The sequence below is a fragment of the Salmo salar genome, chromosome ssa24 (assembly GCF_905237065.1).
Source record: "Salmo salar chromosome ssa24, Ssal_v3.1, whole genome shotgun sequence".
Lineage (NCBI taxonomy): Eukaryota > Metazoa > Chordata > Actinopteri > Salmoniformes > Salmonidae > Salmo > Salmo salar.
The window spans coordinates 46,090,832-46,115,918 of NC_059465.1; the positions used below are offsets into that span (position 1 = coordinate 46,090,832).

The 25,087-nt window shown below is 43.8% G+C and overlaps 1 protein-coding gene across 1 annotated transcript in view; it reads right to left on the reverse strand.

Moving 5' to 3' along the window:
• Nucleotides 1-25,087, reverse strand: part of LOC106585958 (PDZ domain-containing protein 2) — a 200,708-nt gene that overhangs the window by 100,474 nt on the left and 75,147 nt on the right. The window lies entirely within an intron of this gene.

The window sequence follows — 25,087 nt, forward strand, 5'->3', positions numbered from 1 at the left end:
TGGAGAGGAGGAGGAGGAGGAGGAGGAGGAGGAGGAGGAGAGGAGATGGAGGAGAAAAGATGTCAGAATAAGTGAGAAGCATATTAACAGTATAAATCATCAGCCCTGTTGGCGGTAGGTGAACTAGATTCAGAAGCCCTGTTGGCGGTAGGTGAACCAGATTCAGAAGCCCTGTTGGCGGTAGGTGAACTAGATTCAGAAGCCCTGTTGGTGGTAGGTGAACTAGATTCAGAAGCCCTGTTGGTGGTAGGTGAACTAGATTCAGAAGCCCTGTTGGCGGTAGGTGAACTAGATTCAGAAGCCCTGTTGGCGGTAGGTGAACTAGATTCAGAAGCCCTGTTGGCGGTTGGTGAACCTGATTCAGAAGCCCTGTTGGCGGTAGGTGAACTAGATTCAGAAGCCCTGTTGGCGGTAGGTGAACTAGATTCAGAAACCCTGTTGGCGGTAGGTGAACTAGATTCAGAAGCCCTGTTGGCGGTAGGTGAACTAGATTCAGAAGCCCTGTTGGCGGTAGGTGCACTTGATTCAGAAGCTCTGTTGGCGGTAGGTGAACCTGATTCAGAAGCCCTGTTGGCGGTAGGTGAACTAGATTCAGAAGCCCTGTTGGTGGTAGGTGAACCTGATTCAGAAGCCCTGTTGGCGGTAGGTGAACCAGATTCAGAAGCCCTGTTGGCGGTAGGTGAACTAGATTCAGAAGCCCTGTTGGCGGTAGTGTTGGCGGTAGGTGAACTAGATTCAGAAGCCCTGTTGGCGGTAGGTGAACTTGATTCAGAAGCCCTGTTGGCGGTAGGTGCACTTGATTCAGAAGCCCTGTTGGCGGTAGGTGAACCTGATTCAGAAGCCCTGTTGGCGGTAGGTGAACTAGATTCAGAAGCCCTGTTGGCGGTAGGTGAACTAGATTCAGAAGCCCTGTTGGCGGTAGGTGAACTAGATTCAGAAGCCCTGTTGGCGGTAGGTGAACTAGATTCAGAAGCCCTGTTGGCGGTAGGTGAACTAGATTCAGAAGCCCTGTTGGCGGTAGGTGCACTAGATTCAGAAGCCCTGTTGGCGGAAGGTGAACTTGATTCAGAAGCCCTGTTGGCGGTAGCTGAACTAGATTCAGAAGCCCTGTTGGCGGTAGGTGAACTAGATTCAGAAGCCCTGTTGGCGGTAGGTGCACTTGATTCAGAAGCCCTGTTGGCGGTAGGTGAACTAGATTCAGAAGCCCTGTTGGCGGTAGGTGAACTAGATTCAGAAGCCCTGTTGGAGGTAGGTGAACTAGATTCAGAAGCCCTGTTGGCGGTAGGTGAACTAGATTCAGAAGCCCTGTTGGCGGTAGGTGAACTAGATTCAGAAGCCCTGTTGGCGGTAGGTGAACTAGATTCAGAAGCCCTGTTGGCGGTAGGTGAACTAGATTCAGAAGCCCGGTTGGCGGTAGGTGAACTAGATTCAGAAGCCCTGTTGGCGGTAGGTGAACTAGATTCAGAAGCCCTGTTGGCGGTAGGTGAACTAGATTCAGAAGCCCTGTTGGCGGTAGGTGAACTAGATTCAGAAGCCCGGTTGGCGGTAGGTGAACTAGATTCAGAAGCCCTGTTGGCGGTAGGTGAACTAGATTCAGAAGCCCTGTTGGCGGTAGGTGAACTAGATTCAGAAGCCCTGTTGGCGGTAGGTGAACTAGATTCAGAAGCCCTGTTGGCGGTAGGTGAACTAGATTCAGAAGCCCTGTTGGCGGTAGGTGAACTAGATTCAGAAGCCCGGTTGGCGGTAGGTGAACTTGATTACTGGGTAGGCAAAGTGTCCCCATTTTGAACCATTTAATTTGTCTAAAAAGACAAACTCGGACCGAGAGATCTGTGGCTAAATCGAGTGTGCCTATACCGCGCTGGCCAAACGGACAGCTGAAATCACCGTGCCGACAGAGCTTCCACGACCCCAGCCACAGCAAAGTTTGATACCAGCCAACGTGATTTGATAACTTTTAAAAACATGATCAGAGAGAGACTGTCAAAGAATAAAGCAAAACGGCTGCTTAAGACAGGAAGAGACGTGGTAGCCTAACGAGGAAAGCAGCAGAATGCCAAACACCATGACTATTAAGCCCAGGCTATTATTAATACTATACTGATACCTACTCAGCCCAGGCTATTATTAATACTATACTGATACCTACTCAGCCCAGGCTATTATTAATACTATACTGATACCTACTCAGCCCAGGCTATTATTAATACTATATTAATACCTACTCAGCCCAGGCTATTTTTAATACTATATTAATACACATACATTTACAGTGCTGTGGAAAAGTATTTGTCCACTTTATGATTTTTAAAATTTTTGCATATTGTTGATATTGAATGTTATCAGATCTTCAACCAAAACCTGATATTAGATAAATGGAACCTGATATTAGATAAATGGAACCTGATATTAGATAAATGGAACCTGATATTAGATAAATGGAACCTGATATTAGATAAATGGAACCTGATATTAGATAAATGGAACCTGATATTAGATAAATGGAACCTGATATTAGATAAATGGAACCTGATATTAGATAAATGGAACCTGATATTAGATAAATGGAACCAGATATTAGATAAATGGAACCTGATATTAGATAAATGGAACCTGACATTAGATAAATGGAACCTGATATTAGATAAATGGAACCTGATATTAGATAAATGAACAAATAACAGAAAATGCGATACTTATTTAATTTGTTTAATTAACAAAGTTATGCAACACCTAATGCCCCTTTGTCACTCAATAACTGGTTGTGCCACCTTTAACTGCAATGACCGCAACCAAATACTTAATGTTTTTTATTTAACCTTTATTTAACCTTTATTGAACCTTTATTTAACTAGGCAAGTCAGTTAAGAACAAATTCTTATTTTCAATGACGGCCTAATTACTGATCAGTCTCTCACATCACCGTGGAGGAAATTTGGCTCACTCTTCCACGCTGAACTACTGTACCTCAGCGACATTTGTGGGTTTGAACTAACCGTTTCAGGTCCTGCCACAACATCTCAACAGGGTTTAGGTCTGGACTTTGACTAGGCCGTTCCAAAACATTATATTTGTTGCTTTTCAGCCATTCTGATGTAGAAGTGCTTTTGTGTTTTGAGATCATTGTCTTGCTGCGTGACCCAGCTGGGCTTCAGTTTCAGCTCACAGACGGATGGCCTGACATTCTCCTGTATAATTCTCTGATACAGATCAGAGTTCATGGTTCCTTCTATTAAGGGAAGTCGTCCAGGTTCCTGAGGCAGCAAAGCATCCCTAAACCACCACACTACCACCACCACTATGCTGGACCGTTGGTATGCGGTTCTTACCGTGGAATACACTGTTTGGTTTTCAAGTCTGAAATTTCAAAGTGGAAATTACAAATTTCAGAAGTCTTTTTAAACCTCAAATACACTACATGTTTTAAATTTCTTCTACATCTGTAACTGCAGTTACTTCTTCTGTCTGACTTTGAAAGTAATTTGCAGACGTGTGTGTGTGTGTGTGTGTGTGCGTGTCCGTCCGTGTGTGTGTGTGTGTGTGTGTGTGTGTGCGTGTCCGTCCGTCCGTGTGTGTGTGTGTGTGTCTTTATTCCAGTTACACATTAACCTGATCAGGGGCTTGTGTGTTTTACTACACCGCATGATGAAGGATAAATCACAGCTGTAATTCTCTTCCTCAAAGTTATAACTGCTTTTCCAGGTGTGTTTCTGGTATACAGGTTAGAGAAAATAGGAGCTAGGCCCCCAAAAAACTAATCCTGAAAACAAGGTAGAGTTGGGTTTTACTGAACAGCGGAGTAAGGAAATCTGCATTGCACAGCTTGCACTGAGCTAATAAATGTGTCTTGCTGATAGACCAAAGCATAGTCATAGCGCCACCATAACCAATTTCCCCAATGCATGTCCACAACACAACTACGGAGGAAAATTATAGTTCAAATCACAATCATACCCACACTGCTTTTAATGAGAGTTAGATCACAATCATACTGGTTTTAATGATAGATCACAATCATACTGGTTTTAATGAGAGTTAGATCACAATCATACTGGTTTTAATGAGAGTTAGATCACAATCATACTGGTTTTAATGAAAGTTAGATCACAATCATACTGGTTTTAATGAAAGTTAGATCACAATCATACTGGTTTTAATGATAGATCACAATCATACTGGTTTTAATGATAGATCACAATCATACTGGTTTTAATGGGAGTTAGATCACAATCATACTGGTTTTAATGAGAGTTAGATCACAATCATACTGGTTTTAATGAAAGTTAGATCACAATCATACTGGTTTTAATGAAAGTTAGATCACAATCATACTGGTTTTAATGAGAGTTAGATCACAATCATACTGGTTTTAATGATAGATCACAATCATACTGGTTTTAATGATAGATCACAATCATACTGGTTTTAATGGGAGTTAGATCACAATCATACTGGTTTTAATGAAAGTTAGATCATACCCACACTGGCTAGTATTACAGGGTAAAGCCTTAAAGGCTTATGAAGCATTATAACACCATATGAGTCCCTATAATGTGTTATAAAGCCCTTGTAAAAAACAAAACCTGACTTGATTCCACTCCATTCAGAGGTGAATGAGTCAGTAAAGTTATAGAAGTTAGTCAGTCATCATAAAAAAATTAAATAAACAAAACAGTGCAATAGAAAACAAGCACATGATTTTATACCGTTCGTCTGGATGTCCTCTCTACATCACAAAGAGGTCAGGGGGAGGTCAGGAAAACAACCGCAAAGGTTGACGTGTTACCGTGACAACGCTCCACCTTTAAATGAGGCTTCGTTATAAACAACGTTTTTTTTGTTCCAAGAGGTGGATCATCCTCATTAAATTCACACCTTGGATTCTGTTCGGGAGACAAACAGGGAAGAGAAGACACACCTGTCAAAAGATGTCTCTCGGTCCCAAGATCAGCTCGGTTTGTCCGTCTCAAAAGTGACATTTGACGATGAGTCTATTGCCTTCCCCACACGGTTGTTAACAAGCACACGGCTTCTCTCGTTTGTGATGCAGTGGAATTACAGCCCCCCGACTTCATTCACTGTAGACGGAAATAGCGGCTGAGTGCAGTTGTCTCTCATAGTTTGTGACCGAGAGGTTGACTTACGGCAGAAATAAAGACTATTCTCTAGCGTTGTACAGACAATGTCCTGACTGGCAACTTTGACAGCTAGCTATGCGCTGGCTGATGCAAACCACGTCAACAAAACGTTTGCTTACATCCTCGACTGGGACAGCAGACGATGGAGAGATGGGCCAAACCCAATAACAATACCAAATGGGAGAGAGATAAACATGAAAATAAACACTTTTGAAAACAACTGGAAAAACCTCCTTGACAAGACTGTCTCTCTGCAAATCCTTTTGGGGGAATTTGGGAAAAAAAATATTTAAAAGACTACATCAACAGTGTCAGAATGGAGAGAAAGATTATAGAAAGAGCTACTGTATTCAGCAGAGAGACAGAGAGAGAGAGAGAGAGAGAGAGAGAGAGAGAGAGAGAGAGAGAGAGAGAGAGAGAGAACATTGTGGTGGCTTCCTTGAACCTAAACCTAACAACTTCCTGGAGATGGGAATGTACACATTTAGAGAATCTACTCATCATGTGACGTTACTGACTTCACATTAAATTAAACATCCTCATCATGTGACGTTAATGACTTCACATTAAATTAAACATCCTCATCATGTGACGTTACTGACTTCACATTAAATTAAACATCCTCATCATGTGACGTTACTGACTTCACATTAAATTAAACATCCTCATCATGTGACGTTAATGACTTCACATTAAATTAAACATCCTCATCATGTGACGTTACTGACTTCACATTAAATTAAACATCCTCATCATGTGACGTTAATGACTTCACATTAAATTAAACATCCTCATCATGTGACGTTACTGACTTCACATTAAATTAAACATCCTCATCATGTGACGTTAATGACTTCACATTAAATTAAACATCCTCATCATGTGACGTTACTGACTTCACATTAAATTAAACATCCTCATCATGTGACGTTACTGACTTCACATTAAATTAAACATCCTCATCATGTGACGTTAATGACTTCACATTAAATTAAACACCCTCATCATGTGACGTTACTGACTTCACATTAAATTAAACATCCTCATCATGTGACGTTAATGACTTCACATTAAATTAAACATCCTCATCATGTGACGTTACTGACTTCACATTAAATTAAACATCCTCATCATGTGACGTTACTGACTTCACATTAAATTAAACATCCTCATCATGTGACGTTAATGACTTCACATTAAATTAAACATCCTCATCATGTGACGTTACTGACTTCACATTAAATTAAACATCCTCATCATGTGACGTTACTGACTTCACATTAAATTAAACATCCTCATCATGTGACGTTACTGACTTCACATTAAATTAAACATCCTCATCATGTGACGTTACTGACTTCACATTAAATTAAACATCCTCATCATGTGACGTTACTGACTTCACATTAAATTAAACATCCTCATCATGTGACGTTACTGACTTCACATTAAATTAAACATCCTCATCATGTGACGTTAATGACTTCACATTAAATTAAACATCCTCATCATGTGACGTTACTGACTTCACATTAAATTAAACATCCTCATCATGTGACGTTACTGACTTCACATTAAATTAAACATCCTCATCATGTGACGTTACTGACTTCACATTAAATTAAACATCCTCATCATGTGACGTTACTGACTTCACATTAAATTAAACATCCTCATCATGTGACGTTACTGACTTCACATTAAATTAAACATCCTCATCATGTGACGTTACTGACTTCACATTAAATTAAACATCCTCATCATGTGACGTTACTGACTTCACATTAAATTAAACATCCTCATCATGTGACGTTAATGACTTCACATTAAATTAAACATCCTCATCATGTGACGTTACTGACTTCACATTAAATTAAACATCCTCATCATGTGACGTTAATGACTTCACATTAAATTAAACATCCTCATCATGTGACGTTACTGACTTCACATTAAATTAAACATCCTCATCATGTGACGTTACTGACTTCACATTAAATTAAACATCCTCATCATGTGACGTTAATGACTTCACATTAAATTAAACATCCTCATCATGTGACGTTAATGACTTCACATTAAATTAAACACCCTCATCATGTGACGTTACTGACTTCACATTAAATTAAACATCCTCATCATGTGACGTTAATGACTTCACATTAAATTAAACATCCTCATCATGTGACGTTACTGACTTCACATTAAATTAAACATCCTCATCATGTGACATTACTGACTTCACATTAAATTAAACATCCTCATCATGTGACGTTACTGACTTCACATTAAATTAAACATCCTCATCATGTGACGTTCAACTGTGATATGTGATATTCAACTGGCTTCTATAGTAAATTCTATTCTCATTGTATTGTTTCCATTGAACGATGGCGAGTGTGTTCTTGGAGCAGCACTGACTGAAAGCCGATTTTATGGTCAATCTGACATCTGCAGTGGCCGTACGACATTTACAGCGATGGGGCCTCCCGCAGGAGTCAGAACAATCATACTTCAGGGAGCCGTCATACGAAACCAATACATTGGTCTGCTCCGCACCACCCGTAGTGATTCAGGGCTAATCTCTGTTGCCATCCTGCTAATTACAAGCCATCGGCTAAACAAAAAGACCGTACCTCTTCCGAGATGTTGGAGTCTGTTTCCCAGAACACATTTGACATTTTAGTCATTCAGCAGACACTCTTATCCAGAGCGATTTACAGTAGTGAATGCATACATTTCATACATTTCTTTTTTTCTCTTCTCCATACTGGTCCCCCGTGGGATTCGAACCCACAACCCTGGCGTTGCAAACACCATGCTCTACCAACTGAGCCACACAGTTACCACTTGACATAGGAGCTCAGCCAATATATTACTGTACTGTTGGAGCTCGAAACACAAGCATTTCTCTACATCCGCAATAACATCTGCTAAACGCGTGTATGTGACCAATAACATTTGATTTCATTCAGGCTATTGTTTGCTACGCGTATTTCCCACTATGTTGGAGGTAAAAATCTGAGTATAATGGTATTGATGTCAACACCAACACATGTTCATGTCATTATCACCAATCAACTGCATTACAGTTAAAATAACTGGTGTCAAACTGGTGTCAAACTAGTGTCAAACTGGTGTCAAACTGGTGTCAAACTGGTGTCAGTTGTGAACACAGTCAATAGTTGGAGAGTTAAGTGAAAATAATGCCATTGTTGATTAGATGTTTTTTTCATTAATTAGGCTATTTTCTCTTGAAGCATCTGGTCTATCTATTAGACAATATGTGTACACATACAGTACCAGTCAAAAGTTTGGACACACCTACTCATTCAAGGGTTTTTTTCTTAATTTTTTACTATTTTCTATTTTTCTACATTGTAGAATAATAGTGAAGACATCAAAACTATGAAATAACACATATGGAATGCTGTGGTAACCAACAAAAAAAGTGTTAAACAAATCAAAATATATTTTATATTTGAGATTCTTCCAAGTTGCCACCCTTCGCCTTGATGACAGCTTTGCACACTCTTGGCATTCTCTCAACCAGCTTCATGAGGTAGTCACCTGGAATGCTAGTTAGGACTTTGTTATTATCCTTCAGATAATGTATTCTTAAAGTAGTGAGTGAGTAGGCCTACAAGCACAAAAGGGTTTGTTTGTTAGACACATGAACAGGTATCCATGTTATTTTCCATGTTCTGATCCAATCTTCTATCAACCTTGTTCATTTTACTGAACGTTTTCTTGAAGGATCCAAATTGAACTGAAAATGTCTGCCATCTTGATTTTGTTTTTCTAAAGGGTTGGTCCATATTTGATGACAATCTAGCGAGGCCTTGTTCAAACCATTATACCAACCGCAGGGCAGGGAATAGGGCTGTCCTGATGTTAGATAGCAACTGTTTAGGACTGGACAGTCCCAAATGGCCACCCCCCTTTCCCTTTATAGTGCACTACTGTTGACTATTGTCCATAGGGCTCTGGTCAAAAATAGCGCACTATGTAGGGAATAGGGTGGCATAGGAGAGGCAGGCGGGTACAGTTACATAAAAGAGGAATGTTCAACGTCCCTCTACCCCATATCTGTTGTTGAAGGGGGTTATTTCCCCCAGAGGTTTTCACAGGAAGATTAGATTAGATTAGGAAGGAACTCTCTCAAACTAAACGTATGGTTGATACACACACACACACACACACAACATGCAGGCACACCGACACACACACACACACATACACACACACAACATGCAGGCACACCGACACACACACACACATACGCACACACAACATGCAGGCACACCGACACACACACACAACATGCAGGCACACCGACACACACACACACACACACACACACACACACACAGACACACACACACACACACACACACACACACACACACACACACACACACACACACACACACACACACACACACACACACACACACACACACACACACACACACACACACACACAACATGCAGTACAGTGGTTGTTTTTTTTCTACTGGTTCGTCAGACACCAAAGAGAACTTTCATTGAGTATTATGTAAAGCAAAGAAGACAGCCTTCCAGTCTGTTGTTGGGCCTGTGTTATTTCACCAGCGCTAGACTAAACGGGGTAATGCCTCGACCTGCAGCTCCTTCCCCTGCAACACACACACATACACACACACAACATGCAGGCACACCGACACACACACACACGCACGCACGCACGCACGCACGCACGCACGCACACACACGCACACACGCACGCACGCACGCACACACACACACACACACACACGCACGCACGCACACACACACACACACACACACACGCACGCACGCACGCACACACACACACAAGAAGAAGAAAAACAAGCACCATGATCTCAGCGAGGAAGGAAGGAAGGAAGGAAGGAAGGAAGGAAGGAAGGAAGGAAGGAAGGAAGGAAGGAAGGAAGGAAGGAAGGAAGGAAGGAAGGAAGGAAGGAAGGAAGGAAGGAAGGAAGGAAGGAATTCAGCTGTAAAATCTAATAACAGTAAAAAGCCAAACAACAACAACTCAGACCGGCTCAATTCGGTCTTATGTACAGAAACATCTGTAATGGTGTTTTTTTACTTTGGAAAAAAGTAGAGACTCAGAACTAGAAAATGGTATATCATACACTACAGTTGAGGAACATTGGGAAAGTAATTCTGCTTTGAAAGTTGATAAACTTTTGAGAAAATGGCCCTTGAATGTTTTGGTACCTACTGGAGAGCTCTTCTTTGTCTCCGCCCATTCAGCATCGTTCACACCCTCTTAAGCTTTAGCCCCACCCATCTCTTTAAGGATTCACACGTGAGGCCATGTGCTAAACAGAGTGAGTACAGTAGTGTACTAAACAACCAAAGATTCGAAGACTAAAGGCTGGTTTATACTACGTCTATAGACATGTCTGTAGACAGTTGTCGCAGTGACATCATGAACGTTCTATTGTCGTCCGACATTAAAACTTGTCGTTGTCATTATGAAAAAGTATAAACACAAAAACGACAGCAGCCTGGTGGTCCAAAATAGCATATCTGGTGTATTTTAACACCAATAAACCCATCAGGTTTAAAAGTGAATTTAGTATACAGTTGAAGTCGGAAGTTTACATACACTTGGGTTGGAGTCATTAAAACTTGTTTTTCAACCACACCACAAATGTCTTGTTAACAAATTATAGTTTTGGCAAGTCAGTTAGGACATCTACCTTGTGCATGACACAAGTCATTTTTCCAACAATTGTTGACAGACAGATTATTTCACTTATAATTCACTGTATCACAATTCCAGTGGGTCAGAAGTTTACATACACTAAGTTGACTGTGCCTTTAAATAGCTTGGAAAATTCCAGAAAATGTCGTCATGGCTTTAGAAGCTTCTGATAGGCAATTTACATAATTTGAGTCAATTGGAGGTGTACCTGTGGATGTATTTCAAGGCCTACCTTCAAACTCAGTGCCTCTTTGCTTGACATCATGGGAAAATCAAAAGAAATCAGCCAAAATCTCAGAAAAAAAATGCAGACCTCCACAAGTCTGGTTCATCCTTGGGAGCAATTTCCAAACGCCTGAAGGTACCACGTTCATCTGTACAAACAATAGTACGCAAGTATAAACACCATGGGACCACACAGCCGTCATACCGCTCAGGAAGGAGACGAGTTCTGTCTCCTAGAGATGAACATAATTTGGTGCAAAAAGTGCAAATCAATCCCAGAACAACAGCAAAGGACCTTGTGAAGATGCTGGAGGAAACAGGTACAAAAGTATCTATATCCACAGTAAAACGAGTCCTATATCAACATAACCTGAAAGGCCGCTCAGCAAGGAAGAAGCCACTGCTCCAAAACCGCCATAAAAAGCCAGACTACGGTTTGCAACTGCACATGGGGACAAAGATCATACTTTTTAGAGAAATGTCCTCTGGTCTGATGAAACAAAAATAGAACTGTTTGGCCATAATGACCATCATTATGTTTGGAGGAAAAAGGGGGAGGCTTGCAAGCCGAAGAACACCATCGCAACTGGGAAGCACGGGGGTTGCAGCATCATGTTGTGGGGGTGCTTTGCTGCAGGAGGGACTAGTGCACTTCACAAAATAGATGGCATCATGAGGACGGAAAATTACGTGGATATATTGAAGCAACATCTCAAGACATCAGTCAGGAAGTTAAAGCTTGGTCGCAAATGGGTCTTCCAAATGGACAATGACCCCAAGCAAACTTCCAAAATTGTGGCAAAATGGCTTAAGGACAACAAAGTCAAGGTATTGGAGTCGCCATCACAAAGCCCTGACCTCAATCCTATAGAAAATTTGTGGGCAGAACTGAAAATGCGTGTGTGAGCAAGGAGGCCTACAAACCTGACTCAGCTCTGTCAGGAGGAATGGGCCAAAATTCACCCAACTTATTGTGGGAAGCTTGTGGAAGGCTACCTGAAACGTTTGACCCAAGTTAAACAATTGAGAGGTAATGCTACTAAATACTAATTGAGTGTATGTGTAACAGTGTAGGTTCCGTCCCTCTCTTCGCCCCAACCCGGGCTCGAACCAGGGACCCTTGCACACATCGACAACAGTCACCCACGCAGCATCGTTACCCATCGCGCCACAAAAGCCTTGCAACGCAAGGGGAAACCCTACTTCAAGTCTCAGAGCGAGTGACGTCACTGATTGAAATGCTATTAGCGCGCACCACCGCTAACTAACTAGCCATTTCACATCGGTTACATATGTAAACTTCTGACCCACTGGGAATGTGATGAAAGAAATAAAAGCTTAAATAAATCATTCTCTCTACTATTATTCCGACATTTCACATTCTTAAAATAAAGTGGTGATCCTAACTGACCTAAGACAGGGAATTTTTACAAGGATTAAATGTCAGGAATTGTGAAAAACTGAGTTTAAATGTATTTGGCTAAGTTGTATGTTAACTTCTGACTTTATCTGTATGTCAATTTAGCAATCCAGGCAACTAAAAGCCAGTTTCTAAACAACGTTTTGGTTCGTTTGTAGCTTGTTAGCTAGCTAGATAACGTTTGGTTAGCTGGCTAGCCAGTTCAAGCAATGACCATATCATATAGCTGACAACATCTTAGCTTTAGCTAATTTGGATTCATTATTACAGGAAAATAAACTCACAACAAGATCATTATTTACAAGTTAATGGCGAGCCAATTACAGAAAGTAGCTTACAGTGGGTGAGTGTTACAAAATCAAAAGCAGGGCATTCTACCAGAGAATTTTACTAACTTGGACACTGTCTCGTTAGCCTAACGTTATATCCTAATTTGACTTTGGTGCAGGTCATGTTGTTCTTCACAATACCGTCTCTGGTAAACACACACTATATCAAATAAAATAAAAGTTTATTTTGTCACGTGCACAAAAGGTGTAAACGGTACAGTGGAATAGTTACTTGCATAGATTTTTTTTTGTATAGACATGTAGCTAGCTAGATAGCTAAACAATGAACCATCATCCCAACTCATAACGTTACTACCCTGAATGAATCTAAAGGTGGCTAAAGCTAACCAACTAGGTTCCATGTTAGCTATTAGGCTATAGCAATACTAACATTAGGCTATAGCTAGCAATGCAAGTGGCTTTCTGACAAAATTAGAAACTTATAATATTTTTAAAATGTAGCTAGCTAGACTCTCTTACCCGTATACATGGATGAACACTTCTCCATCTCTGTAATGGATGCCATGGTTGCCCTTAGTTTGAAGATGTAATCCGGAGACCGGTGTTTTATACCACAACCTTCTCTGTGTTCCCTTTACGACTCCATCCACATTTGCAATAAAAAAACGCCTCTGCTTCCACCGAGCATTCCACTGATTTCAAAACTCGGTAATCCAGAAAGTGGACAGCCTTCCTTAGCAACACTTAGCAACACTTAGCACACTTAACACTTAACACTCAACACTTAACACTTAGCAACACTTAGCAACACTTAGCAACACTTAGCACACTTAACACTTAACACTTAACACTTAGCAACACTTAGCACACTTAACACTTAACACTTAGCAACACTTAGCAACACTTAGCACACTTAACACTTAACACTTAACACTTAACACTTAGCAACACTTAGCAACACTTAGCACTCAACACTTAACACTTAACACTTAGCAACACTTAGCACACTTAACACTCAACACTCAACACTTAGCAACACTTAGCAACACTTAGCAACACTTAGCAACACTTAGCAACACTTAGCACACTTAACACTTAACACTCAACACTCAACACTTAGCAACACTTAGCAACACTTAGCAACACTTAACACTTAGCAACACTTAACACTTAGCAACACTTTTGCACTTCTTCGTTATATCTTTCAAACAAATACGCGTTAGAAAGGATGACCTGCACATACTGAGCAGCTCATGTTATAGACAGAAGCATGCTACATGGCAGACCAATCCAAACTCATCTCCCGGCATGTCCAGCCCACCCATTATCTCAGCCAATCATGGCTAGCAGGAAGGTTCCTTCTTTTTCTGTGGCTAAACCAACTAGACTCGTAATTTCAAGATTTTATTCGTATTTGACAGATGGCATACAAGTTTGTTATTAAGGCACATACAAGTTCACATGTTCCAGAAGGCACATTTTGATCAAATTAAATAAAATGTTCGTTCAAAATGTCTCTCCTGTGAAGTAGTGACGCACGACATATGCCTTAGTTTCCTGAAACAAGTCACAAATGGCACCATATTCCGACGTAGTGCACTACATTTGACCAGGGCCCATAGTAGTGCATTATATAGGGGATAGGGTGCCATTTGGGATGTAAAGTCAGAGGCCTGGACCTACTTTTATGCTTCAATAACAGAGAGGAGGGAATCCAAATAAATACATTTAGTTTCCAACTATTACATATCCAGCTTGTGAGCCAAAGTATGCTTCAGCTGTCCCAGCCCAGCTAGGTACACAGACCACGGCTAGGTACACAGACCACGGCTAGAGAGGCAGACCACGGCTAGGTACACAGACCACGGCTAGGGAGGCAGACCACGGCTAGGGAGGCAGACCACGGCTAGGTAAACAGACCATGGCTAGGTAAACAGACCACGGCTAGGGAGGCAGACCACGGCTAGGTACACAGACCACGGCTAGGTACACAGACCACGGCTAGGTAAACAGACCACGGCTAGGGAGGCAGACCACGGCTAGGTAAACAGACCACGGCTAGGTACACAGACCACGGCTAGGTAAACAGACCACGGCTAGGTACACAGACCACGGCTAGGGAGGCAGACCACGGCTAGGGAGGCAGACCACGGCTAGGGAGGCAGACCACGGCTAGGTACACAGACCACGGCTAGGGAGGCAGACCACGGCTAGGGAGGCAGACCACGGCTAGGTACACAGACCACGGCTAGGGAGGCAGACCACGGCTAGGGAGGCAGACCACGGCTAGGTAAACAGACCACGGCTAGGGAGGCAGACCACGGCTAGGTAAACAGACCACGGCTAGGGAGGCAGACCACGGCTAGGGAGGCAGACCACGGCTAGGGAGGCAGACCACGGCTAGGTACACAGACCACGGCTAGGTACACAGACCACGGCTAGGTACACAGACCACGGCTAGGGAGGCAGACCACGGCTAGGGAGGCAGACCACGGCTAGGGAGGCAGACCACGGCTAGGTACACAGACCACCACACGTCACAGTTAAACCTAAAGAGAATGTGCTCCTACTGGGCGCTAAGGAAAGTAGAGATCATATTTGAAGGGATGATCTGTGGGCCAACATAGACAAAGGTCTAGCCCAGCTTCTGTTGACAGGCCCACTGTGTTTTCACGGTATCAGGTTTGGTTTCACAGCAAGCTTTTGGTTTGGCACTGTCATCAAAGCAGACACTTCAGATGAGTGGATGCATGGACAGGTGGGAGAGCAAAATTATTTCTGGGTAGATTCACATTCAGACCTGTCAATCATTCAGACACACAGTTTCCAGACGGATAGATTTCCCACTGCTCCTGGCAAGGCTGTCATAAAAGAAGAAGGAGAACATGTGTAACTGATGTGTTTCTACTGTTTCCTGGAGCTCATCGAGCTTTCTAATCTCTCTTAGCTTCATTACAACATATTGCAAACACCATCAAAACAGTGAAACTGCTTCTTAGTTGTGGGTTACCATTACCATGTGAGGTTTACAGCTCTGAGATACAGATATGGATTCCCTCCTTCCAGGCTGTGAGGTTTACAGCTCTGAGATACAGATATGGATTCCCTCCTTCCAGGCTGTGAGGTTTACAGCTCTGAGATACAGATATGGATTCCCTCCTTCCAGCCTGTGAGGTTTACAGCTCTGAGATACAGATATGGATTCCCTCCTTTCATTTCATCATCATGATGTAATAGGAAACCAGGACCAGAAAACAGGCTGCTCTGTCTGCCACTCTTTCGGTGTTCCTCAACATGATTTTGCCCCAGGAAGTGGTAAATTATGGACCCCTCTTGTGTCGGTAAGATGTTGTCTCTCCTCCTTGTCTTAGGGACCGGTAAGCTGTGGTCTCTCCTCCTTGTCTTAGGGACCGGTAAGCTGTTGTCTCTCCTCCTTGTCTTAGGGACCGGTAAGCTGTGGTCTCTCCTCCTTGTCTTAGGGACCGGTAAGCTGTTGTCTCTCCTCCTTGTCTTAGGGACCGGTAAGCTGTGGTCTCTCCTCCTTGTGTTAGGGACCGGTAAGCTGTGGTCTCTCCTCCTTGTCTTAGGGACCGGTAAGCTGTGGTCTCTCCTCCTTGTGTTAGGGACCGGTAAGCTGTTGTCTCTCCTCCTTGTCTTAGGGACCGGTAAGCTGTGGTCTCTCCTCCTTGTCTTAGGGACCGGTAAGCTGTGGTCTCTCCTCCTCGTCTTAGGGACCGGTAAGCTGTTGTCTCTACTCCTCGTCTTAGGGACCGGTAAGCTGTGGTCTCTCCTCCTTGTCTTAGGGACCGGTAAACTGTGGTCTCTCCTCCTTGTCTTAGGGACCGGTAAGCTGTGGTCTCTCCTTGTCTTAGGGACCGGTAAGCTGTGGTCTCTCCTCCTTGGGGAACAACTTACATTAAAATGAACATGTGTTAGTCGTTTGTCTCTCAGGCAGGGAGAGAAGATAGCAGCTCTGATCCATAGACCTTGGGTGAAGTATCAGTTAGTTATGGTGTTCACTTTAGCACCATCCATCTACATTCAGACTTCTTCTGACCCCAAAATCATACACAGCAATCCTACTGCCCTGCTCCAAGCATCACGTCAAATTCAAACATTAACATGTCATAAGAAGCCCTAGATAACAGAGCATTTGGATTGGGCTCTATAGAAGAGTTTACAGTACGGAATAAACATTCGCGGGAAAAACATGTTAGTCTCCTCAACTTAGTTTAAACAAAACAAACACTTCATTCTGTTAGTTCCCACGCCGGGGTACTAAATGTCCAAGCTGTACCGTGTCAAGTAAGGGCTGTGTACCAAATGGTACCCTTTTCCCTACGTAGTGCACTACTATTGATAGGGCTCTGGTCTATAGCTATAACCCACTCCACGTACTGTCAACCAATCAGCTATAACCCGCTCCACATCCTGTCAACCAATCAGCTATAACCCGCTCCACGTCCTGTCAACCAATCAGCTATAACCCGCTCCACGTCCTGTCAACCAATCAGCTATAACCCGCTCCACGTCCTGTCAACCAATCAGCTATAACCCACTCCACATCCTGTCAACCAATCAGCTATAACCCGCTCCACGTCCTGTCAACCAATCAGCTATAACCCGCTCCACGTCCTGTCAACCAATCAGCTATAACCCACTCCACGTCCTGTCAACCAATCAGCTATAACCCGCTCCACGTCCTGTCAACCAATCAGCTATAACCCACTCCACGTCCTGTCAACCAATCAGCTATAACCCGCTCCACGTCCTGTCAACCAATCAGCTATAACCCGCTCCACGTCCTGTCAACCAATCAGCTATAACCCGCTCCACATCCTGTCAACCAATCAGCTATAACCCACTCCACGTCCTGTCAACCAATCAGCTATAACCCGCTCCACGTCCTGTCAACCAATCAGCTATAACCCGCTCCACATCCTGTCAACCAATCAGCTATAACCCACTCCACGTCCTGTCAACCAATCAGCTATAACCCGCTCCACGTCCTGTCAACCAATCAGCTATAACCCGCTCCACGTCCTGTCAACCAATCAGCTATAACCCGCTCCACGTCCTGTCAACCAATCAGCTATAACCCACTCCACGTCCTGTCAACCAATCAGCTATAACCCGCTCCACGTCCTGTCAACCAATCAGCTATAACCCGCTCCACGTCCTGTCAACCAATCAGCTATAACCCGCTCCACATCCTGTCAACCAATCAGCTATAACCCACTCCACGTCCTGTCAACCAATCAGCTATAACCCGCTCCACGTCCTGTCAACCAATCAGCTATAACCCGCTCCACATCCTGTCAACCAATCAGCTATAACCCACTCCACGTCCTGTCAACCAATCAGCTATAACCCGCTCCACGTCCTGTCAACCAATCAGCTATAACCCGCTCCACATCCTGTCAACCAATCAGCTATAACCCGCTCCACGTCCTGTCAACCAATCAGCTATAACCCGCTCCACGTCCTGACAACCAATCAGCTATAACCCGCTCCACGTCCTGTCAACCAATCAGCTATAACCCACTCCACGTCCTGTCAACCAATCAGCTATAACCCGCTCCACGTCCTGTCAACCAATCAGCTATAACCCGCTCCACATCCTGTCAACCAATCAGCTATAACCCGCTCCACGTCCTGTCAACCAATCAGCTATAACCCGCTCCACGTCCTGACAACCAATCAGCTATAACCCGCTCCAAATTCACTCCATTCATTAAAATCACCATTAAAACCAACACCATCTATTGTTGTGACTACCTGGACCTACCATTTAACCAACACCCATCTATTGTTGTGACTGCCTAGACCTACCATTTAACCAACACCCATCTATTGTTGTGACTGCCTAGATCTACCATTTAACCAACACATTCTATTGTTGTGACTACCTGGACCTACCATTTAACCAACACCATCTATTGTTGTGACTACCTGGACCTACCATTTAACCAACACATTCTATTGTTGTGACTACCTGGACCTACCATTTAACCAACACATTCTATTGTTGTGACTACCTGGACCTACCATTTAACCAACACCATCTATTGTTGTGACTGCCTAGACCTACCATTTAACCAACACATTCTATTGTTGTGACTACCTGGACCTACCATTTAACCAACACCATCTATTGTTGTGACTGCCTGGACCTACCATTTAACCAACACCCATCTATTGTTGTGACTGCCTAGACCTACCATTTAACCAACACATTCTATTGTTGTGACTACCTGGACCTACCATTTAACCAACACCATCTATTGTTGTGACTACCTGGACCTACCATTTAACCAACACATTCTATAGTTGTGACTACCTGGACCTACCATTTAACCAACACCATCTATTGTTGTGACTGCCTGGACCTACCATTTAACCAACACCATCTATTGTTGTGACTGCCTAGACCTACCATTTAACCAACACCCATCTATTGTTGTGACTGCCTAGACCTACCATTTAACCAACACCATCTATTGTTGTGACTGCCTAGACCTACCATTTAACCAACACCCATCTATTGTTGTGACTACCTGGACCTACCATTTAACCAACACCCATCTATTGTTGTGACTACCTAGACCTACCATTTAACCAACACCATCTATTGTTGTGACTGCCTAGACCTACCATTTAACCAACACCCATCTATTGTTGTGACTACCTGGACCTACCATTTAACCAACACCATCTATTGTTGTGACTACCTAGACCTACCATTTAACCAACACATTCTATTGTTGTGACTACCTGGACCGTTTTGAGGTTATTGAAACCAAACCATATGATTTGAGTGAAAAGTACATTAATAAACAGCATGAAAAGGTGACTGTAAGAAATAAACATCATTTTAAATAGGCTACATGTCATATTAAACAGCATATAAACACCGTAAATCGGGTCAGGAGCCATGTTCCCTCTATGCTGCGTTCGCTAGCCCTGAGTCTGCTGCGAGCTGCCACACAGAAATATCAGGTAGACAAGGTACACGCTCCGCCTTCTCGGCGGGGCCCAGAGAGCAAATCAAGTGCACTATAAGCCTACCGCTGGCCAATCGGATGGCTCAGATTACCGTGTATGCAGTCACGTAGCAGCCATAAAAGAAAACTACAGCCAAAGTTGATACTGTGAGATTTCACAACGTTTAAAACCGTGACTAGAGAGAGAGAGAGAGAGACTGTCAATGAATATACAGCAACTAACTGCTGCTTTTATGACTGACTTCATGTTCTTACTCAGCACTGTCAACACTTTTATAATCCATAATAATAATCCAATCCACCTGTTCTTCCTATTTCCACTCAGCGCTACAACAAGCACTGCAGCAGTAATGATTGAGTAGGAAAGTGTATCTATAGACGTTATTGTTGTTAGCAGCTTTGGGGTTTTTATATCCAGGAATATTTCACTGGCTCTGGTCATCGGAGTAACAACATGAATGTGTGCATGAGGCAGGAATAATGGGGTGAGACTCGAATTTCGCCATCACCTGGAAGACGGTGTCCCTTTTCGGTCAGTGTCAGCGGAGGAAAGGGAGAGCGGAAGGACGTAGAGAGATGGACTCTCGGTCTGCTGCTCTCTCCCTCCGCTGAGACTGACTCTCAGTCTGCTGCTCTCTCCCTCCACTGAGACGGACCCTCAGTCTGCTGCTCTCTCCCTCCGCTGAGACGGACACTCAGTCTGCTGCTCTCTCCCTCCGCTGAGACTGACTCTCAGTCTGCTGCTCTCTCCCTCCGCTGAGACGGACACTCAGTCTGCTGCTCTCTCCCTCCGCTGAGACTGACTCTCAGTCTGCTGCTCTCTCCCTCCGCTGAGACTGACCCCCTCAGTGTGCTGCTCTCTCCCTCCGCTGAGACTGACCCCCTCAGTGTGCTGCTCTCTTCCTCCGCTGAGACTGACTCTCAGTGTGCTGCTCTCTCCCTCCGCTGAGACTGACTCTCAGTCTGCTGCTCTCTCCCTCCGCTGAGACTGACCCTCAGTCTGCTGCTCTCTCCCTCCGCTGAGACTGACCCTCAGTCTGCTGCTCTCTCCCTCCGCTGAGACTGACCCTCAGTGTGCTGCTCTCTCCCTCTGCTGAGACTGACCCTCAGTGTGCTGCTCTCTCCCTCCGCTGAGACTGACTCTCAGTCTGCTGCTCTCTCCCTCCACTGAGACGGACCCTCAGTCTGCTGCTCTCTCCCTCCGCTGAGACTGACTCTCAGTCTGCTGCTCTCTCCCTCCGCTGAGACTGACTCTCAGTCTGCTGCTCTCTCCCTCCGCTGAGACTGACTCTCAGTCTGCTGCTCTCTCCCTCCGCTGAGACTGACCCCCTCAGTCTGCTGCTCTCTCCCTCCGCTGAGACTGACCCCCTCAGTGTGCTGCTCTCTTCCTCCGCTGAGACGGACCCTCAGTGTGCTGCTCTCTCCCTCCGCTGAGACTGACTCTCAGTCTGCTGCTCTCTCCCTCCGCTGAGACTGACCATCAGATGCAGGCAGCATCAGCCCAGTAAAATAAAAATAAAAAGCTAATTATGTAAATGGTATGCTCACTCAGCTATGCAAGTAATAAAACGGATCTACTAACTGTGTGATCATATATTCTACCTCAAATTCTGACCTGAGTCTAAACCCTGAAGACCAGAGTCTAACCCTGAAGACCAGAGTCTAACCCTGAAGACCAGAGTCTAACCCTGAAGACCAGAGTCTAACCCTGAAGACCAGAGTCTAACCCTACAGACCAGAGTCTAAACCCTGAAGACCAGAGTCTAACCCTACAGACCAGAGTCTAACCCTACAGACCAGAGTCTAACCCTACAGACCAGAGTCTAACCCTACAGACCAGAGTCTAAACCCTGAAGACCAGAGTCTAACCCTACAGACCAGAGTCTAACCCTACAGACCAGAGTCTAACCCTAACCCTACAGACCAGAGTCTAACCCTAACCCTACAGACCAGAGTCTAACCCTACAGACCAGAGTCTAACCCTGAAGACCTGAGTCTAACCCTACAGACCAGAGTCTAACCCTGAAGACCAGAGTCTAACCCTGAAGACCAGAGTCTAACCCTACAGACCAGAGTCTAACCCTGAAGACCAGAGTCTAACCCTACAGACCAGAGTCTAACCCTGAAGACCAGAGTCTAACCCTGAAGACCAGAGTCTAACCCTGAAGACCTGAGTCTAACCCTACAGACCAGAGTCTAACCCTACAGACCAGAGTCTAACCCTACAGACCAGAGTCTAACCCTGAAGACCAGAGTCTAACCCTGAAGACCTGAGTCTAACCCTACAGACCAGAGTCTAACCCTACAGACCAGAGTCTAACCCTACAGACCAGAGTCTAACCCTGAAGACCAGAGTCTAACCCTAACCCTTAGGACCAGAGTCTAACCCTAACCCTACAGACCAGAGTCTAACCCTACAGACCAGAGTCTAACCCTGAAGACCAGAGTCTAACCCTACAGACCAGAGTCTAAACCCTGAAGACCAGAGTCTAACCCTGAAGACCAGAGTCTAACCCTACAGACCAGAGTCTAACCCTGAAGACCAGAGTCTAACCCTGAAGACCAGAGTCTAACCCTGAAGACCTGAGTCTAACCCTGAAGACCAGACTGCTTCCTCATACCATGGGCCACCTCAGAAAGTCAGTTGACAGGTGACATAAATGGACAACATTTCTGGTGGTAAAGCACCCATAACTTTCTCACTTCATATCTTCATACCTGCAACCAGCTGTTGTACCTCAATGGCATCACAAACCAATTCAATACGAGGCCATAACTCATCCCTTAAAGAAAGATAAAAAAGACCATAACTTATCTCTTAAAGAAAGATAAAAAAAAAAGGCCATAACTCATCCTGCACCTACAATGGATGTGAAAATACTGGCTACTTATAAAAACTCAGAACTCCATCCTCCTACCCCCAAAATTCACAGGGTGGCTTAACCTGTCATCCTGACCTCAATTACCATTGCAGAATAACATTAATGATTAATTCCTAAACGATTCAGGGAGCCCTGGTCTCAGATTGGCATTTCTGAGGCTTTGGAAGCTTTTAACTAGCAAAACGCTCTGTGGACTCCAATCGAACCCGCAGGGGACAGATGTACTGTGGCTGCTTGGTGGAGCAACGCCTGAGCTCAAATCTGACAGGCACTACTGGCAACAAAGTATAACGTTCAAAATTGCATCCTATTCCCTATATAGTGCACTACATTTGGTCAAAAGTCGTACACTATGTATAGGGAATAGGGTGATGTTTGAGACAAGTCAAGGACGACACAACACTGAGACAGGGTACAGGGAACTTGAACAATATATTATATATATGAGTGTTCAGGGAAAAAACAGGCTATATTGGGCTAGGGGAATAGATACCGATACCTGTGTGAATTCATTCATCATTAGTCAAGGCAGACTAGCTAAAATGGTCACAAATGAATATGGGGGATTGCAGCTTCTAGTCTTTCCCTTGAAACCATCCTGAATAATGCAAAGGACATTTTTTTTTTTTTTTTTTTTTTAAAGGGAACAATGACCAAATGTGTGTTCATATGCAGACTCATTGGTTTCTCTCTCGTTGGCTATTCGGAAAGCTACACTAGCTTGGTAGACAAATGTGGTTAGTTGGAGTGTAGACGGGATTTCAATGTAGCAACAAACTGCTGAATATTATAAAAGTGTATCTGGACAGCTAAGATTACTGTTGATGTTTCACTGTTAGGACCTTCAGCACACACACACACACACCTGCATGTTCAACTGGCTAGACACTGTTAGGACCTTCAACACACACACACCTGCAGGTTCAACTGGCTAGACACTGTTAGGACCTTCAGCACACACACACCTGTTCAACTGGCTAGACACTGTTAGGACCTTCAGCACACACACACCTGCATGTTCAACTGGCTAGACAGTGTACCATCTATCCATACTCCCAAGTACTTGTATGAGGTGACTATGTCAAGCTCTAAACCCTCAGAGGTAGTAATCACACCTGTGGGGAGAGGGGCATTCTTCTAACCAAACCACATGACCTTTTGTTTTGGAGGTGTTCAGAACAAGGTTAAGGACAGAGAAAGCTTGTTGGACACTAAGAAAGCTTTGTTGTAGAGCGTTTAACACAAAGGGGGCAAGCCAGTCAGTTGATTATTGCCAACTGTTTCCAACACTTGATAAACAGGGCAATATAGAAACTGGCCTATAACAGTTAGGATCAGCTTGATCTCCCCCTTTAAATAAAGGACACACCTTACAAGCAATGGGAACCTACCCAGAGAGGAAGGACAGGTTAAAAAAGTCAGAGATAGGCTTGGCGACCTTAAAGAAGAAAGGGTCTAAACCATCTGACTCAGATGGTTTTTGGGGCTCAAGTTTAAGGAGCTCCTTTAGCACCTCGGACTCAGTGACCGCCTGCAGGGAGAAACTTTGTAGCAGGGCAGGTGATTAAAGAGCTCAGCCATGTGCTTCTTGTCAGAAACAACCACATCATAAACATTAAGGGACATGGGCAGCTGTGAGGAGGAGGGTTTATTCTCCAGGTCTTCAACCGTTTTCCAGAATTTCTTGGGGTTAGACCCAAAGAGAATCTATATTTACAGTTGAAGTCGGAAGTTTACATACAACTTAGCCAAATACATTTAAACTCCGTTTTTCACAATTCCTGACAATTGATCCTAGTAAACATTCTCTGTCTTAGGTCAGTTAGGATCACCACTTTATTTTAAGAATGTGAAATGTCAGAATAATATTACAGAGAATGATTTATTTCAGCTTTTATTTCTTTCATCACATTCCCAGTGGGTCAGAAGTTTACAGACACTCAATTAGTATTTGGTAGCATTGCCTTTAAATTGTTTAACTTGGGTCAAATGTTTTGGGTAGCCTTCCACAAGCTTCCCACAATAAGTTGGGTGAATTTTGGCCTATTCCTCCTGACAGAGCTGGTGTAACTGAGTCAGGTTTGTAAGCCTCCTTGTTCGCACACACTTTTTCAGTTCTGCCCAAACCTTTTATATAGGATTGAGGTCAGGGCTTTGTGATGGCCACTCCAATACCTTGAATTTGTTGACCTTAAGCCATTTTGCCACAAATTTGGAAGTATGCATGGGGTCATTGTCCATTTGGAAGACCCATTTGCGACCAAGCTTTAACTTCCTGAATGATGTCTTGAAATGTTGCTTCAATATATCCACATAATTTTCCATCCTCATGATGCCATCTATTTTGTGAAGTGCACCAGTCCCTCCTGCAGCAAAGTACCGCCACAA